This window comes from Antennarius striatus, chromosome 2, assembly GCF_040054535.1.
Source record: "Antennarius striatus isolate MH-2024 chromosome 2, ASM4005453v1, whole genome shotgun sequence".
Classification (NCBI taxonomy): domain Eukaryota; kingdom Metazoa; phylum Chordata; class Actinopteri; order Lophiiformes; family Antennariidae; genus Antennarius; species Antennarius striatus.
Genome location: NC_090777.1, coordinates 9,556,454 through 9,568,404, shown reverse-complemented (window position 1 = coordinate 9,568,404; position 11,951 = coordinate 9,556,454). Strand labels below are relative to the sequence as shown.

The 11,951-nt window shown below is 42.5% G+C and overlaps 1 pseudogene; it reads left to right on the top strand.

Moving 5' to 3' along the window:
• Positions 1 to 10,093: 10,093 nt before the first annotated feature.
• LOC137588443 (putative nuclease HARBI1) lies at positions 10,094 to 11,708 on the top strand (annotated as a pseudogene).
• The last annotated feature ends 243 nt before the right edge of the window (positions 11,709 to 11,951 follow it).

The following is an 11,951-nucleotide window of genomic DNA, read 5'->3' as shown; positions in this document are numbered from 1 at the left end:
AACCCGTCTAATTCAACCTGTTACCATCTCCCCAAACTCTGAATACCTTTCAAAATGAAGGACTTCTGAAACACAAGTCTTGTTGGCCCTGAGTCTCGTGAATAAAATTTTCAGCTAAGATTTAAACAATGGCAGGAGCAGCTGGTGTAACTGCAGGACAGCTGGAAGAGGATTCCACTTTGTTCAACTTTAAAGGTGACAAACAATTCAAGATGCAACAATGGCTGTGATGGTCACATTCACTCATAACAATGTGTCCAATGGTTCAGTATTGACTGGAATGAAAATATAGCTAACACTAGCTTACCCCAAAGAACAACACATTGTTTATCTTCTTGCTTCCCCCTCCCAGCTTAGTCCCCACCTCAGAAAGAAACGTTAGAGGAGAGGCGGACAGGCCAGGCTTTTCATAATCTTCCCCTTTGGTGCCAGTAGCAGCAACGTGTTGGGTACACAGTATTGATTTACAGAGCATAGCAATAATGAGTACACCCTCTTTGAAAAGTAACATTTCATACAATATGACAAGGAACACAAAAATATATTTCCAAAATGTTCATAGACTGTTAAACACAGGATCTGTTGAGCTTTTGAACTTAAAACTAAGGTTAATAATAAAACTTAAATTGTTTTTATTCTGTTTTACTAAAATTAGTTTGGTGCAGAAATGAGTACACCCCACTGAAGGTCTCTGAGCAAAGAAACCTTTCACGCTCCCAATGTGGACCTGAACAAAGGTTCTATAGTGTGTTAATTCTATGGTGCAGCAATTATATGTGCAAATGTAGAGTACATTTGGTTGAATGAATGATTAATAGTTGTGAGGACTATTATTTAAGCAATTCACAATATTATTAGCTTTAAAAGTAAATACGGGGAACCACCTTGGGAACAGGGAATAAAAAAGCAACTGCAATCAATATAAATCACCAGTGAAGCAAAAGCTTGAACACTATCCCTAATTATGATTGATGATTTGATTTATGATTTATTCAGTTAATTTTCTTCTTACCAGACATAATATTACAACAGATTTTACTTTCATCAGCGTTGAGACATCAGCAACAACATCTGAAAAGAAATAAAAAGGGTTGACGGGTAGAAGCCATTGGCTTGTAAGGTTCCTGTCCCCTAGATCAACAACATTTGTCTCATTGCAGCACATTATCAACCAATTCATACATTGCATGTCACAAATCAATTTCAATTATTTTATTCTGGTACATTGTTGTTTTAATCCATCCATTTTGTCCAATAGGCATGCATCTTTGCACACCTCTTTTTCAGTTCTTGAGAAAAGTCCAAATTTTGTTAATTTTGTTAATTATAAATCTTTATAAAAGTAATTACAGACAGTAGCACAAACAAATTCTTAAAATTATGACACATATGACACATATTAATTGCCAGCTAATATACCTCAATTAATAAATGTCATTACATAATGTAGCCGCAAGAGGACACAAGCCAGTGTCTTATTATGCCGGTCCCAAACCCGTATAAATACAGAGGGTTGCATCAGGAAAGCCATCCGGCGAAAAACTTGTGCCAAATCAAACATGTGAATCAAACCTATGACTTCCATACCGGATCGGTGGAGGCCCGGGTTAACAACGACCGCCATCGGTGCTGTTGACCTACAGGGTGCCGGTGGAAATTGGACTACTGTTGGTCTAAGAAGGAGAGGAGGAAAGTGTGTTCCTAGGAAGAGAGAGAAGAGGAATGGCAAGAATATAGGACTGAAAGTAGGGACATTGAATGTTGGAACTATGACAGGAAAAGGATAGAGACATGATGCAGAGGAGAACATACTGTGTGTCCAGGAGACCAGGTGGAAAGGTAGCAAGGCTAGAAGTTTAGGAGCAGGGTTCAAGTTGTTCTATCATGGTGCAGATGGGAAGAGAAATGCAGTAGGAGTTATCTTGAAGGAGGAGTTTGTTAGGAATGTCCTGGAGATAAAAAGAGTGTAGGATAGAGTGAAGAGTCTGAAGCTACAAATCGAAGGTGTGATTTGTAGCTTCTACCCAGCTCACATCAGGGTAGGACGTGAGCTGGAGGACAAGAAGGAATTCTGGTTGGACTTTGATGAAGTAATGCAGATAATACATAAAAATGAGAGAGTTGTCATTGGTGCAGACTTCAATGGACATGTCGGTTCAGGAAACAGAGGTGATGAGGAGGTGATGGGCAGGTTTGGTATCCAGGAGAGGAACGCAGAACGACAGATTGTAGTTGACTTTGCAAAAAGGATGGAAATGGCTGTAGTGAATACTTTCTTACAGAAGAAGCAGGAATATAGGGTGACCTATGAGAGTGGTGGTAGGAGCACACAGGTAGACTACATCTTGTGTAGACTGTGTAATCTGAAGGAGATCAGTGACTGCAAAGTAGTGGTAGGCAAGAGTGTAGCCAAGCAGCATAGGATGATGGTGTGTAGGACAAGTCTGGTGGTGAGGAAGATGAAGAGGGCAAAGGCAGAGCAGAGGACAAAATGGTAGAAGCTGAAATAGGAAGACTGTTGCATGACTTTTAGGAAGGAGTTAATACCGGCTCTGGGTGGTCCGGAGGTGCTGCCAGATGATTGGACAACTACAGCTAATGTGATCAGGGATACAGGTAGGAGAGTACTTGGTGTGTCATATGGAAGGAAAGTAGATAAGGAGACTTGGTGGTAGAATGAGGAGGTACAGGAGTGTATACAGAGAAAGAGGTTAGCTAAGAAGAAGTGGAACACTGAGAGGACAGGACAGTAGACAGGAGTACAGGGAGATGCAGCGTAAGATGAAGGTAGAGGTAGCAAAGGCCAAACAAGGGGCTTACGATGACTTGTATGCTAAGTTGGACAGTAAGGAGGGAGAGATTGATCTTTACAGGTTGGCAAGACAGAGAGACAGAGATGGGAAGGACGTGCAGCAGGTTAGGGTGATTAAGGATAGGGATGGAAGTCTATTGACAGGTGCTAGTAGTGTGATGGGAAGATGGAAAGAGTACTTTGAAGAGTTGATGAACGTGGAAAATGAGAGAGAACCAAGACTAGAAGAGGTGACTGTTGTGGACCAGGAAACAGCAAAGATTAGTCAGGATGAAGTGAGGAAGGCACTGAGGAGGATGAAGAGTGGAAAGACAGTCGGTCCTGATGATATACCTGTAGAGGTTTGGAAGTGTCTAGGAGAGGTGGCAGTAGATTTTCTGACTGGGTTGTTCAACAGGATCTTAGATAGCAAGAAAATGCCTGGGGAATGGAGGAGAAGTGTGCTGGTGCCCATTTTTAAGAACAAGGGAGATGTGCAGAGTTGTGGCAACTACAGAGGAATAAAGCTGATGAGCCATACAATGAAGTTATGGGAAAGAGTAGTTGAACCTGGACTAAGGGCAGAAGTGAGCATCTGTGAGCAGCAGTATGGTTAAATGCCAACAAAGAGTACTACAGATGCAGTATTTACATTGAGGATGTTGATAGAGAAGTACAGAGAAGGCCAGAGGGAGCTGCATTGTGTTTTTGTAGATCTGGAGAAAGCTTATGACAGGGTGCCCAGAGAGGAACTGTGGTATTGTATGAGGAACTCTAGAGTGGCAGAGAAGTATGTGAGAGCGGTGCAGGACATGTATGAGGACTGTAAGACAGTGGTGAGGTGTGCTGTAGGTGTGACAGAGGAGTTCAAGGTGGAGGTGGGACTGCATCAGGGATCATCTCTGAGCCCCTTCTTGTTCGCTATGGTGATGGACAGGCTGACAGACGAGGTTAGACAGGAATCTCCATAGACTATGGTGTTTGCAGATGACATTGTGATCTGCAGTGAGAGCAGGGAACAGGTGGAGGAGAAGATAGGGAGGTGGAGGTTTGTCCTGGAAAGAAGGGCAATGAAGATTAGCCACAGTAAGACAGAGAACATGTGTGTGAATGAGAGGGACCCAAATGGAAGAGTGAGGTTACAGGGAGAAGAGATCAAGAAGATGGAGGATTTTAAGTACTTGGGTCAACAGTCCAGAGCAATAGAGAGTGTGGAAAAGAGGTGAAGAAGCATGTCCAGGCAGGATGGAACGGGTGGAGAAAAGTGTCAGGTGTGATGTGTCATAGAAGAGTTTCAGCTAAAATGAAAGGAAAGGTGTACAAAACTGTGGTGAGACCAGAGATGTTGTTTGGTCTAGAGACAGTGTCACTGAGGAGAAGACAGGAGGCAGAGCTGGAGGTAGCAGAGATGAAGATGCTGAGGTTCTCTTTGGGAGTGTCCAGGAAGGATAAGATCAGGAATGAGTACATCAGAGGGACAGCACATGTTAAAGGTTTTGGGGAAAAAGTCAGAGAGGCCAGACTGAGATGGTTTGGACATGTCCAGAGGAGAGATAGTGAAGGATGCTGAGTTTTGAACTGCCAGGCAGGAGGCCTAGAGGAAGACCAAAGAGGAGGTTTATGGATGTAGTGGAAGAGGACATGAAGGTAGTTGGTGTGAGAGAAGAGGATGCAGAAGACAGGGTAAGGTGGAGGCAACTGATTCGCTGTGGCGACCCCTGAAGGGAAAAGCTGAAAGGAAAAGAAGAATAAATTTCATTACAACTAAGCTATTAAAATTCACATCGATACACTGTACAACAAACAGCAGTGTGTGTGTGTGTATGTGTGTGTGTGTGTGTTCCTGTCCTTTTAATATATTACTGGATTATCATCACTAGGGTTTTTTTTTCAGGCATATACAGAGATATACATTATCCATTCATTCATTCATCTTCCAACCCGCTTAATCCGCTAACGCAGGTCGCGGGGGAGCCGGTGCCTATCCCGGCAGTCTCAGGGCGTGAGGCGGGGGACACTTCAGGCACGACGCCAGTGTACCGCGGAGCCACATAGAAACAAACAAACACTCACTCCTACGGTCAATTTGGGACCAGCCAATCAACCTGAAGCGCATGCTTTTGGAGGTGGGAGGAAGCCGGAGAACCCGGAGAGAACCCACGCAGACATGGGGAGAGCATGTAAACTCCACACAGAGCAGGACTCAAACCCGAGTCCACCGTGTTGTGAGACGGCAGCGCTAACCACTGCGCCACCGTGCCGCCCTTATAAATTATTTATTTACCTTTATGCAATTCAATGTTTACATTTACCATTACAGCTTTTTATAAAGATAATGAGCAACAAAAATCTTTCTATGTGTTAATGACGATGCAATCCCACTGCTGAGTGGGATATTAGGAGCTCAAATTCTGCTGGTACAATCGCTGTGATGTATAATAAAACATAGCAACATGTTAAGCATGTTAAGCTCTGACCAAGCATAACAGCAAAAGCATACTGTTGTTTCAGAGAGGGGGTACATCATCATCATCATCATCATCATCATCATCATCATCATCATCATCATCATCATCATCACCACCACAAGTCAATTAAAGGTAGGGAAAGTCATGATGTGGTAGTGCCGAAAGAGGCAGATTGACAGGTAGGAGCTGTAACAACCATATTTAGACTAGCGATAGATTAAACAATTAAGCTATTTTATAACAGATGGAGACACATTGTCTTTTTTTTTAATTAAAAAAAATATTCTTTCAAAATTAAGTTTGCCTTTAAACCATTTTTTTATTCAGAAAATACAATGCTTTGGAGGGTTCAGTTGGATTTTTCTGCCTGTAAAAGGGCTTTGAAATGTCTGTTGATGTGATTAAGTGCTTTACAAATGAAAGCTCATTTATTGATTGAAAATATAGGCTTGAAGCTCAGTGTGGTGGATTATACAACACACTGAGCCCTTAAAGGTCATCAAACAGAAGCACTGGAAAAAGTACAGTCAAAATATGAAACTATGCAAATTGCATATAAAAAAGTCACTTAAAAATTCTATTTTGCATTTACCTATGTGAATGTCTGGTATACTGTAGATTTAGATGTTGACAACATGATAATATTGGAAACACTTGCCTTTATTTGAAGGAATATGTGTCCCTTATTTCTATGAATTTATGCATAACTATTGTGTAAAAACTTTTCCATGAATCCTGTGTTATTGATGTACTTAACATCAAATCTCATTGCATGTACTGTGTGGGGTTTTTTGTACTTGCCTTTCAAATGTGAACACTCATTGCTCGACTCCTTCAGCACAGCTCTCATCTGGTGTTTCCATTACAAAGGGAAACACCAGATGCTTTGAAGCAGACACTCTTTCGCTACCTCTCTAAAAACCATATGAAACCTGCTTCTAAGCCTATTTCTGGGACATGAAAGGATCAACCATCCTAAGTGCTCATGTCACACTGATGAGGGTATATTGAAGCCCATATCTGGATACACCAATCATTATCATACTGATGTATGGAGGTTTTTTGTTTTTTTTATCTGCTTCAAAGAGGTTGCCCAACTGCTGCTGTGGCTCTGTCTTGAAGCAATGGCTCCATCGTGTGGATGGTAGAGGAATAGAGGAACCTGCCAGAGTCTGTAAAACAGATTAAACATCCATCCATCCATTCTCTTCCGCTTATCCCGGGTCGGGTCGCGGGGGCAGCAGCTTAAGCAGGGAAGCCCAGACTTCCCTCTCCCTAGCCACTTCGTCCAGCTCCTCCGGGAGAATCCCAAGGCGTTCCCAGGCCAGCCGGGAGACATAGTCTCTCCAGCGTGTCCTGGGTCGTCCCCGGGGCCTCCTCCCGGTAGGACGTGCCCGGAACACCTCACCAGGGAGGCGTCCAGGAGGCATCCTGACCAGATGCCCGAGCCACCTCATCTGGCTCCTCTCGATGCGGAGGAGCATCGGCTCGACTCTGAGTCCCTCCCGGATGACCGAACTTCTCACCCTATCTCTAAGGGAGAGCCCGGACACCCTGCGGAGGAAACTCATTTCGGCCGCTTGTATCCGGGATCTCGTTCTTTCAGTCACGACCCATAGCTCATGACCATAGATGAGGGCGGGAACGTAGATCGACCGGTAAATCGAGAGCTTTGCCTTTCGGCTCAGCTCCTTCTTCACCACGACTGACCGATACAGATTAAACAGCCACAGGGAAATGAGTAACATAAGGATGGTGGAATTTACCCTTTACAATAGACAAAAGTAATACTTGAATAACATAATTATATTAAATACTTCCTCCATGCAGTTTTGAACACATGCATTTTATCCTCTACATTTACAGTGCAGCTGATGATATCCATTCTCACCAGTTGCTGGACAGATGTCTCACACACACTCATGAAATGTCATGTTTTTTTGACTTAAGAAAGCTAAGCTGAGTCATGTCAAACTGTGATTTGCTGTCATGGGTCGAAAAACAACCCTCAACCACATCTTCTGCTGGAGGCAGGCCACAGCAATCTATCAGTTGCTAAGCAAGTAATTTGACTCGTATTGTTGAACTGGACAGCAAACTATTTCAGTTTTTTCTATCACATTGGTTTGACTTTTCAGCAACATTTGAAATATGCAGAAATGAGAGACAACTTAATGAAGTTTAATGATTGTCTCAGTTTCAGAAAGGCTATCTCGTCACACATGCTGTCTGTGTGTTAAGGTTTCACACCATCTTCAGGCATCACTGATGATTCTTCCTTTCCTTTCATCCAATTTTAGACAATCATTTGTAAGCTGTCAAACGTTAAATATCCTCTTTCCAATTTAACTTGGATGTTGTTTCTGCAGGGTTTGGTCTTTATTTACCTGGACCATTGGTCATCTCCAATCACATCTTCTTATAAGAGGCTTTCCTTTATCTACTGTTTTAATGTTGGATTACGCATCTGGGTTATTCCTATTTACTGTTTGGACCAGGCTTCACACAGAAGAAAATTCCAGATGTATTTCTGCCTGCTTTAAGTGCATCCATTCTGGCAGAGTGGTGTCTTTGTCAAGTTGCAAGGTAGCCTCACATCTCATGAGAATTCTGCCAACTGTTGCGTTTCCAAAACTGTGGATGCTTTGCACTTCCCCGAGGCCATGTCAAACCAAACACTAAAAAATGCACATACAATGAGTTTTTGTATATAAAACTGTAGCAGCTTGACAACAGTTATTAAGTATCTCACAGTAAGGACCTTCGCAATCAGCTAAATTTGTGCACAGAATGTGCACAAGGGAGTCTCCAACTGCAACCACTTGCCTTTTTTTTTTTAAATGCCGTTTTACGTACTGATGCTGACAGCTGCCCTGTCTGTGCACCCAGCAACCAACTTTGTTGTCAAGTCACCCAAGCTTGATCTGGATGTTCAGATCTGGATGACTTCAAATCTTGGAGCTGCTTTTCCAGTTACGTGCATCCTTGCTTAGACTGCCACTGAATGTAGTCAGTTTAACAAAAACTGTGAAAATATCAATTATATTAATATATTAATATCAATTATCATATTACAATTTCTTGCAAAAAATATCAAATTTAAAAATATCTTGTTTGGATCAGAAACTCCAGTTTAAAGTGATTTAAAAAATATCATACATTAATAATAATAATAATAATCCACACTTTATTGATCCCTCATGGGGAAATTCTCTTTACACTCTCACTCTCACACAAGTACATATATGTATTAATTACAGCATATGGTTACAGGCCCCTGAAACAGGTACAGCACACTAGAGGCCTGTAGGCATGCAATTAGTAATACAGTAGAGGTACATATAGAGGTACAGGGGAGGCGGAGTGACGGGTCGCGTGAAGAAAACGCACCCCAATGAGCATCTTGTAGGGGGGACGGCACCTTCCTCAAGGGCGCTTCTGCAGTGGCTGGGAGGTGAGCCAACACCTCCCACTGTCAGCTCTACTCCGATGGATGTCCTGGCGGGAGCGGGACTCAAACCACTGATGGCTGGGCAATCCGTCTTCAAGATGATTTCCTCTACCTCTTAGCCACCGCCACTGAGGAGACAAAGTTTTTAAAATGTTCTATATATAAATAAATCCAATTCTATTTCCTTGGAGCATGTTCCATCAAAGCAACATACCCCAGGAAGGCGCTTAAAAATTTGCTGGTGAGGATAAATTTGGAACACATTGTGATCATATTACCTTTCCTGCCCATTGTTACAGCAATGCTGGACTGAAATGCATGAAGAAATACATTCATTTTCCAACATTTGCTTTTCTTTGGATCTGAGTGTTTTATTCTTGGATAAAATACTGCAGCTGCTCCACAAAATGAAAAACACATGTTTAGAATTTAAAAATGTGAAACAAATTTCTTAAATGAGTGAGTAGAAACTGTGTGGAACCAACAGCTCCTCAAACAGAAAGAAGCAACCACTGAAATAAATAAAAGTCAGTTAATCGTCCCACAATATATTTTTCTCAAGTAATTTCACACAGCTCCCACATGTCCAACTACACTGTATTTGAAATGTCTTGCCCTAAACTGATCTGTGGTCCTCAATGTCTTTTATAAAATGAACTGCCTGTCTAATGCTCTGTTTCTTGGAGCTGGCCATCTCTCTATCAACGCCTGCTACATGTCCCTGTTGATGTGGTGCGCATGCACCATGTGCACACAACACTGTGACATGCGTGCCGTGTACGCGTACTTATATGGTCACTTTTATTTTAAATAACTTATATTTCTGCATATTTCTATCTTATTTTTCTCTTGTTTTTCATTATTATTTTACATTATATTACTGTTAATGTTTAACAGTTCATAAGAGTGTGGGGAAAGGTAATACAGATACAGAAGTTGATATAATATCAGTATGGAGAATGTTCAGAAACGTTTAAATTACCGTAAACAATAAGATAAATAGTTAGTGCGCATTGTACAGGTCCTAGAAGGTGGTTCAATCTGACCCAGCTTTTAAAAAGGGATGTTGTGGATCAATTTACTCCTCCTCCTGGTTCTTCAGGTGTTCTAAACTCAAACTGTAAATATGTTTCATCCAGATTACCACAGACAGCACAAAAGTTTCTACAATTTTTTTTTTTTTTTGGAAACTTTATGAATTAGGTTTTGTTCAGAAATTGCAGTCATACATGTCATCCACAATGTAAAACATGAACTATATTTTGCAATCCTGAAAAAGAAAACACAATTAATGAGTGAATAAAAATTAAAAGTAAATGAATACCTTTAAAAAATGAATAAAACTAATTAGACAAAGCGTTATTACAGGAAAATTGCACAATCATGGTGTGTCCCTTTCAACACGATCCCGTCCACGAAGGTGCTGCATTTCTGCGAAGAGAATTACTTCTCCGGCGTGAGAGGATCTATAGACCATGTTTAGATGTGATGTCATTCCCTGACACTTACCTTTACGAGAGGTACCGTTTCACGTCAGGGACAATTGCATATATCCACGACCTGATCCGTCCCTACATCGGCAGCAGAACGAACCGGAGTCGGGCTGTCACGTCCAAACAGGTGCTGTGTGCTGCGTTTTTACGCAACGGGGACTTTCCTGTAGAGTGTGGGAGAGGCGCAGCACCTGAGTAAGGCATCGGTGTGCAGGGCGGTCAGGAGGGTGACCCTTGCCCTGAAACAGCTTTTACTCCGGTTGGTTCGGTTCCCTGGACATGAACCCATCAGGGCCATGACGGAGGCGTTCCACAGGATTGCAGGTGAATGTTATTAATTAATTGTAAGGTATACTGTAATCCCTCCTGTGTTGCAGGACCACCTGTGAAGAACGACGTTCCGCGAAATAGCGACGACCTATTTATTATTTACAGTACTTTAAACGTTTCTGAACCCTCCCCATACTGATATTTATTATATCTGTATACCGTCTCCCAAACTATTATCGACTGTTCAATGCATTTGTATTAAGTAAACTTGCAAGAGGAACTGTGAGTCTTGGAACGCAGCACACGCACGGAGGCTGTCGGCCAATAGCATGCGTGTGCGGTATCACGTGACTGTAATAAAAATCAGTGCAGCCGCTCATCTCGGCACGCAAATACGCGAGGGATTACTGTATTTTCGCAATAACACCAAGCTTCAACATTAGGCCTGGTAAAATACTTCCACCTGTTTGTAGGATTTCCTAATGTTATTGGCTGTATGGATGGAACCCACATTCCCATTAAGGCCCCCTCACAGGACGATGGAGCTTATGTGAACAGGAAGTCTGTTCACAGCATTAATGTGCAGGTACGTGTACATTCACTACAGTGTCAAACTGTTATACAGCGTATCATAGTTCAACTAATGTCTGTTCTTTTCTGCACTGTCAAGATCATATGTGATGCGGAATACCACATCACTAATGTGGTTGTGAAGTGGCCTGGGTCAGTCCATGACTCATGGATATACCGTGAGTCTGACTTGAGTGGCAGAAGGCAACGTCGTAGGTAACCTGAAGATCTGCACAATATTTGACCTGTGTCTGTCCTTTAATCCGCTGTAATGAATCCACTTTACAGGAGAGTTTGATGGCGTCCTGCTGGGGGACAGGGCATACCCATGCCAACCACGGCTGCTGACCCCTTACCCTGACCCTGAACCAGGTCCCAGGCAGAACTTCAACCGGGCTCTATGCAGGACGAGAGCCCGGGTGGAGATGACCATAGGCCTGCTGAAAGCACGTGCCCAGTGCCTACGTCACCTCAGGACAACCCCTGAGAGGGCCTGTGATATAATTGTGGCATGTGTTGTTCTTCATAATATTGCCACTATTAGAGGAGAACAACACCCTGCCCCACAAATTGAAGACCCCGATGATGACCCAATCCACCTGCCTGCTGTCCAGGAGGGCAGAGCGGTGCGCGACTACATTTGCGAGAATTATTTTTCTAATTAAATCACCATCACTACCACCATAGTACTAAATAAAAGCAAATGTCACATCTCATGTGGTCTTCTTTATTTCCTACAAATACAAGTGCAAATGTTAGTTCTTGTGTCTTGCCAATAGTTAATATGATTCACCTGTGGCCACCACCCACCTAACTGGTGCAGCAGAATTTCTGCTTCTAGATCTGTTTTGTTTTCGTTTTTTTCAAAAGGTAGATCCGGTACAGCTCCTTCACCAGTAGCTGTGGAT